Source organism: Anser brachyrhynchus (assembly GCF_964034855.1).
Source record: "Anser brachyrhynchus genome assembly, chromosome: 28".
Classification (NCBI taxonomy): domain Eukaryota; kingdom Metazoa; phylum Chordata; class Aves; order Anseriformes; family Anatidae; genus Anser; species Anser brachyrhynchus.
The window spans coordinates 3,358,552-3,365,869 of NC_137721.1; the positions used below are offsets into that span (position 1 = coordinate 3,358,552).

At 59.9% G+C, this 7,318-nt stretch overlaps 1 long non-coding RNA gene across 1 annotated transcript; it reads left to right on the top strand.

Moving 5' to 3' along the window:
- The first annotated feature begins 1,849 nt into the window (after positions 1–1,849).
- LOC308183845 lies at positions 1,850–6,819 on the top strand. The gene is made up of 2 exons (XR_013942513.1): positions 1,850–2,254; positions 3,122–6,819. It is a non-coding gene; the product is annotated as an uncharacterized lncRNA (long non-coding RNA).
- Positions 6,820–7,318: the final 499 nt, after the last annotated feature.

The following is a 7,318-nucleotide window of genomic DNA, read 5'->3' on the forward strand; positions in this document are numbered from 1 at the left end:
CCTGCAAGCATCTGGCCAGGTCTCTAGGACTTCTGAAAATGCCACCTTATGGTTTTAATTCTTTGGTCTTTCTGACCCGCATCTCCCCTTCCACCAGCACAACGTGGGCACAGCCACTCCCCTCTCACCCAGCAGCTCCTCTGCAGCAGGAATCTGACTCTGCTTCTGGACCCCCACTTCTGGACCCCCACTTCTGTCAAAATACTGGCATGGAAGAGGCGATAACTGGTCTGGAGGTTTTGCAGCAAAGCCCCCTCGGCCAGCCGGCTCGCAGCAGTTACCATTGCTTAAGCACAGCGGATGCTCCCCAGCAGGAAATCCAGAAATACCCATTTAGGTAGAAAAGCGTAATTTACCATTGCATTTCACAGCTGGTTCCTGCTGAGAAACCCTTATTGTGCGAGTGCCAGGCCGGCAGGCTCTGGGAAATGGAGATAGCTTCTTCCATCCTGATAACCACGCAAAGGGACACAAATGCCATTAATACGAGCCTGGCATCTTTGCAGGCAGATGCATCCTCTGTGAGCGCTCATGGGAATTGCAGGCACGTCTGGGAGAGAAGAGGAAGCTCATGTGCGAACACTGCGGCCTGACCGGGGAGATAACAGCGCCCAGCAGCAGCTAAAACACCCCCTACGAGCCTCCACGTGCAGTCCCAGCCCCGCAGGTCGCCGCTGCGCTGGGTAACCGTGCAGAAGTGCCGGAGACCCCGGAGCAGGAGGGGAGGCAGCTGGAGCCCCCTCCCTGCCGTGCACCTCGCAACGGATCAGGAGCAGTTTTCGCGGTGCCGAGCTGCTCGGCTGATGTTGCCCAGAGCTCTCCGGAGGCGTGATGTGGCCTGCAGACCTCACACCGCGCTGCGGGATAATTAACAGTAACTAACAGCCCCAGCGGCGCCTGCGCTCCCAGGGCCGGGGTGATGAAATTAGCAGCCAGGCGGCCCCAGTTTTACCTTGGAAAATGAGCCCGTGTGAAATGGAAACAACCGCAGGGAGACAGGCCCCGAGCTTGTTTTATTCCTGCAGCAGAGCTCAGCCTTGGAGGGGGAGGTTATACTGGAGGCTTTGCTGATTGCGCTGCCCGGCTGGAAGCTGCAGCTCCCCGTGGCTGTAACCCAGCCCCTCGAGAGCAGAAAACCACTCTGCGGATGCCTGCTGGGTGCCCTTCAGCAGGTAAAGGGGCTTTCAGCTCATCAGCTGGGGAAATGGCAGCGTGCAGAAGCTGGAGCCCTCCTCCTGCCTCCTTCCAAGCGCAGAACCTGCTGCAAAGCCCCCGGCGGCCACGCGCCCGCCCTCGTCCCCAGGAGCTGCCTCCTGTGCCCAGCTCATTTCCAGCACGCAGGTGCCTGTTCAAACCCAGGGCTCGTGGAGCAATTTCCTCGTGGTTCTCCCCTCCCCGCTGAAGGCCAGCAGTCCCCTACTGATTATAAAAAGCTCCATCTGCTTTCAAGAAACTGTTGAGCGAAACACTTAATAGCTTTTTTTTTTTCCCCTCCCATCGCCGCCACCGCAGAGCACACACCGATGCTGCCACGTGCACCGAGCATCCCCCCCAGGCTGGGAAAGCAGAGGACAAGGGGACATGCGAGGGACATGGTTCTCTGCCTCCATGCAGAAGCCTTAATCCCAAACCATTAATAAAAACAGATTTCATGCCGCACGCAGAGATTAAAGGAATTTCACCTAGTCTCCGGGGGTAGCATCAGAGCTACAGCTGTAGTCACACGTTGGGGCTCTGCTTCGCTAAGCCACTGATTTGGGAAATGAAGCTGTATGTTTTTAATTGCCTATCAAAGAGCCCCTCAAATTGTTGGAGGTATTTTTAGAGTTTACAGGTATTAGCTAAAAAAAAAAAAAAAAAAAAACCCAATTTACTGATTCGTCACAGTTCAACCGCCACACATCACCCCCTCCTTCCTCCTCTGCTGGCCCCGCAGCACCCACGCCTGGATCAGCCAAAGGCTTGTGCCCACCGGAGCCCTCCTGCCACGTGTGCAGGACGTGTCCCGGGGCAGCTGCTTGGCTGCCAGGCCCTCGCACTGCTGCTGCATTGCCCGATTTTTTTTTTTTAAATGGACTGAGCCAAAGCTCCCAGCACAGTGCTCACAGGCTTCAAGCGAGGCTTTTGAATCGTCGCCTGGATTTAGCAGCACCAAGTGGGAAAGGCTCCAGCTTCCCCTTCTCTTCTGTTCCCTCTGTGAAGTTGTTTTTGTGCCCTTTGCGCTCCAGCCAGCTTTCATCCTCATTTTTTAGAGGTAAGGGACAAACCAAGCCATTAGCTGGATTGAAGGAGCAGTCCAGGTCCGACACACTCATGTCTGCTGTGCTCAGGTCACGCTGGGGGAAGCGGGAGGGGAATCCTCAGCGTGCCTCGGTGCACGGCTAGAGGAAGGAGGATTTGTGACACTGGCAAGCACCTGGGGCGTGCCACAGACCCCACAAGGCACATGGGAAACCCCAAACCCCTTCAGCAAAACCCCTCTGGGAGCAGGTGGCTTGGAAACGCCTTGCTGCTCATGTAGGAACCTGAGATTCCTGGGAGGGAGCAAGGAGCACACGCGGCCCTACAAAGCGCCGAGCAGCTCCCGGCATGGAGCTCGTGTCGCGGCTGGAAGGTGGCAGAGCAGCTCCGGGCTCCAGAGAAACCGCAGCCGTCTGCTCGGGTTTCTCCAGGCACTTCTCCTCCCTGCTCGTCGCTCTCATTCAGAAAAGACGAGCCCCGCGCGGATCAGAGCCAGGCGGGCTGCCAGGAGCCGGCATCTGCCACCTCTGCGGGCACAGCTCCTCCCTCGGTCCAGCTCAGGGTGACCCACGGGGAAGTTTAATTCTCTCTGGTGCAAGTGGCAATGACAGAAGCCACCTCGAAGCCTGGCGCTGGTGCTGCTACCCCCGTGCCTCCCTCCAGCCCCATCGCTGTCTGTGCCTCAGCACCCCCACGGTGCAACAGTGCGGGGATGCTCCCCCCTCGCCAGGGTCTCCCCGAAGCACATGGATGGACCACGGCAGCCTGGCACAGACCCCCAGAGGCACAAAGCTGCTTCCCGGGGACGTGCAGGGAGCTCAGCACCACCCGGGGACGTGCCACCCAACGCCACGGGTTTCCCACCCCGCACCGCTTGCAGCACGGGGCTGTCCTACAGGAGCGATGCAACCACGGCACGAGCACCTTGAGCCTTGCTCCGAGCCAAAGCCGAACACCGCTCCCACCGGCAGGAAGAACAGAGCTCCAAAGACCAGCAGAACAGAGGGGTCCGAAGCATTTATATATGTACGTATATATCATATATTTGTGTGTGTAACTATACATAGGTATCTGCATACTTACACACCGCACAGGTAAATATTTATAGATACTGACCTCTTCAGATTAAAGTCCAAGGCACTTTTTACAGTGAACAGGTTAAAGCCATAGTTTAAAACATGCCTGTTTCTGGGTACAGATCAGTTTTATGGCAATGCTGTCGGGACAGGCAAGTCCCCACTCCCTTCCCCTGTTTAGGAGACCCAGCCACGCTCAGACCAGAAGGAGGAATGTAAGCCCAGGGCCAGAGCTTGACCGCAGAGACACGAGCAGCTCCGCCAGGGCCAGGAGGTGCGTTGGGGTGTGCTAAGACCCCGGCAGCGCGAGGGGAAGAACACTTTGGGTAGAAGACGGAGCAGAGCCGGGTGCCGCAAGGCGCGCATCGAGCGTCCCGGATGAGAGCAGCCACCGGGCTCACGGTGCTGGAGACCTGTCCTGTGCCCCATTGCCTGAGCAAGAGGGGGCAGACGGGACTCACCTGGGGGAAAACGCCTCATCCCACAGAGCAGCTTGGCTTTCTCCTGCAAAATCCCCTGTCTGCAACCCTGTGCCCTCCATGTGGCTATGGGGAGGAAGCTCGGAGCTGGGCGAGGAGAAGCTGGGGCTGGAAGCGGAGCACAGCCTTCCAGCAGCAGCTTCCCAAACCCCCCAGGAGGTCACCACCAACACCCCAGCAAACCTACCTGCTAGTCACAGGCCTGCAAGCCAGCCAGAGGGACACAGGGCAGGAGGAACCCGAGGGAGAGCAGCGCAGGGAGCCCAAGCACCCTAGAAATCTCAAGGCACCCCCAGAGCTAGCAGGAGAGGGGCAGCCCTGCCCTCCCGAGGAGAGGAGCCAGCCCCTCTCCTCCAGCCCAGCTGTAAGGCCCCGTCTGGTCCTGGGCTGGGTCCCAACGGGGGGCAGCTGGAGCCAGCCCCACCACAGAGCTCGGGGCAGCATCACAGCAAGCTGCTGCGGGGCAGGAGCTGGGGATACCGGAGGAGATCAGGCTGCAGGGGCCAGCAAGAAGACGATGGAGCTCACGGCCGGAGTGCTCGGTGAGGTACAGGTGCTGCCGTGACTCCCAGTGGGATAATCGGCCTGGGAGGGTCAGGCCAGCACAGCTGCAACAGCAATTAACAGCGATAATGACAGCACTACAGTGACAACTGCTCTGATACGGAAGAGTTGGTGTAGGGGCTTTTGTTTGCTCTGGAAGAAAGCAGGAGTTGGTCCCACACGCTCTGCCCGTTCCTGGCCGTGGCCACCAGCGAGGCCACGCTCCGCACAGGAAGACTGCCCAGGAACAGGGGGCAGGGCTGCAAAAGGAAATTTAAGACTTATTTGCCCACAAATCTTGTCCTACACGAGATGCAGATCAGCTGCAGCCAGACTGGGGCTGGATGTAGGGAAGAGCTGCTCTCAGAGTACCATCAAGCACCGGAAGGCTGAGAAGTCCCTGCACCCTCACCGCGTCTCTCTTCTAAATTCGGGGCCACCCCTTCGTCTCTCCACACCACCACAGTCTGAGATGGAAGGGACCAAAACCACACTAGTGCCTCCGCAGGCCAGGTTGCAAAGCCCAAAACCCTCCCAAGGGCCAGCTCCTGTCCTGCCCGAGACCCGGCACGAGCTGGGCACGGTGCCCGAATCCCCTCGGGGCCGTTCCCCGCTGGGCGGGCGCAGCGGGCTCCCTCCCTGCGCCGAGGCCTTACCTGCAGCAACAGCGGTCGCCCGTGCAGGGCTGTCCTTACCCCGTCATCCCAACAGCTACGTGTTGACCTGAGAGGAAAAAGAGAGCGCGCTGCCTCGGCGTCCCTCCTCCCGAGGGAACCCCGCGCTGCCCCGGCTCGGGGGCAAGGGAGCCCGAGCAGGCAGGATCGGGCCCCGCGGTGCTTTCTGGCGCGCAGCTCTGCCGAGGAGGAGGAGGAGGATGTTGCGCCCCTCGCGCTTTTCTAGGCACAAGTGATTCCCTAGTTCAGAATATCCGGATCCTGCCCGTGTCACTCGGTGCTGAGCCGAAATGTTTTGGTCTCCGCGCCGAAAGCCCAGCGGGGAGCCCGGCGCACCCTGCGCTGCTTTGTCCCTGAGAGCCTCCGTCCCCGGGGGCAAACGGGGAATTTTGGCCCTCGTAGAGTCCGTGCCCGGTGAGCTGAACCCCACCTTCGCTAGAGAAGACGACCGGGGGAGGAAATGGCTTTCCAGGAACCGCTGAGGGGGCTGAGACCCCGGGAGAAAAGGGGAACACACCTTTCCCTAGGGAGAAGCAAAGCTCCAGTGTGGCCGGGCTGCGTGAATTTAGACCTGCTGAAGGCCAGCTTCCAGGCAAGGGGAATTAATGCCCGGGGGTGGAAGGGATGAGGAGCACGTGGAGTCCTTCTGGACGGAGTCCAGAGAGCCTCCTCTGCTACCCCTGGCCTCCGTCCTCACGTGGAGCAGTGACTGTACTCAGAAACAGACATTTTGGCAGCAGGCTGGCGTCGCTGCCTGCTGACAAACTGGTTGGATACAAAACCATAATTGAAAGTTACAATAACCTTTATAATATAGCAATATATTTCATAGTTAAAATAAACTATTATGCTTTCCCCTATTATTAAAAAAGAAGCGAGCAGTACAGAGGCAAGATGCAAACCCATGTTGAAGCTCCTTAAGTCTGGACAGAAACGCTTCAGTCTGTGAGTTTGCAGAGAGGATTTTGTATTTTTCTGGCGTTTCTAGGACGTTTCCTTGCAGGCAGTGCAAGAGGTTCGTGGAGCAAAAACCAAGGCTGTGCCGAAAAGGAGACTGGCTGTCGTAGGGTGGGTCCTGGAGGGGCTTCGGGGCGCGATCACCTCGCTGGCTCTAGCAGCAAGAGAGCACGGGGTGGTTTTTCTCTTGCGTTGCAAAACCGGGGTGCGGGCAGCTTCGGTCCTGGTGGTGTGCGGGGTCCGACGGCTTCCCGGCTGCGGGAGGAGGTCAGCATCTCTTTGGGTTTATAAATTTACGTTTCAGTTTTGTTCTTGTGCTTTTCCTCCGAATCTGTCGGTGGTCCCAGCTCTTCTCTCCGCTTGCCCGGACGCAGTTGGAGGGGCAGCCTCTCCGGGCCCATGGCCGCAGGCTCCGAAACAACTTTCTCAGGTGTGTGAACAGCACCGGGGAGCATCCTGCCATGGGCAGGGGGAGGCTGCACACCGCGGTCCTGCCAGCCGGCTGCCAGGGAGGGAAGCTCCGGGGCATGAGCGTGCGCCCCGGTGCACGTGCGTTGGTGGCTGCCACGTGCACTGAGGTGACGCCAGCGCTCGTACCAAGATGCAGGGAGCGGGGGAACAGCTCCAGGTGCGCACCCCAGGCACCAGACCATGCTGGGGTGCTTGGGTTGGGGTCGTGGAGAGCTCGCCCCGTGCCCGCCTCTGCCTGCTGGGGAGAGGAGCCCTGACCGTGGCCTCAGGGCAGCTCCGGTCCCGGCGGCGGGGCTGGGGCCGTGAGGTGGGGGGAGCCCCAGGGCTGGCCCCGGTGGGCTCAGTGCCCGGGGTGGGCACCGGGACTTGGCCCCAGGACTGACAGTGGGATGCGGTGCTGAACCAACAGGGGGGTGCGGGATGGTGGAAGCAGGGTGCACAGTGTGCAGGACGGGGGATCAAGGGTGCGGGATGGAGGATCAAGGGTGCACGTGCTGCAGGGTGCAAGGTGCCGAGCACAGGGTGCAGACCCAGGGCTGCGAGGTGCTGGGCAGGGAGGTTTTGGGGTTGTGCAGGGGTGAGGACGGGAGGTGCAGTGTGTGGGGTGCAGGGCTGGGGGCTGCAGTCTGCAGGTCGTAGGGCACAGAGCCCAGCGTGGAGGATGCAGGGCCAGGAGCTGCAGCGGTGCCGTGAGCTCCGGCACCCCAAAGCCATGCAGCAGCACGTGGCCCGGCACAACCCAGCACTGCAGCCGGGATGCCACCTCCCCAGCCTGGCTCCTGTCGCTCCTGGCCCCTCGTGACAGCACGCCGAAGCAGCAGCTCTGCCCAAAGAGGAGCTTCTCCTGCACTGGTTGCACTACTCGAGCTTTCACCGC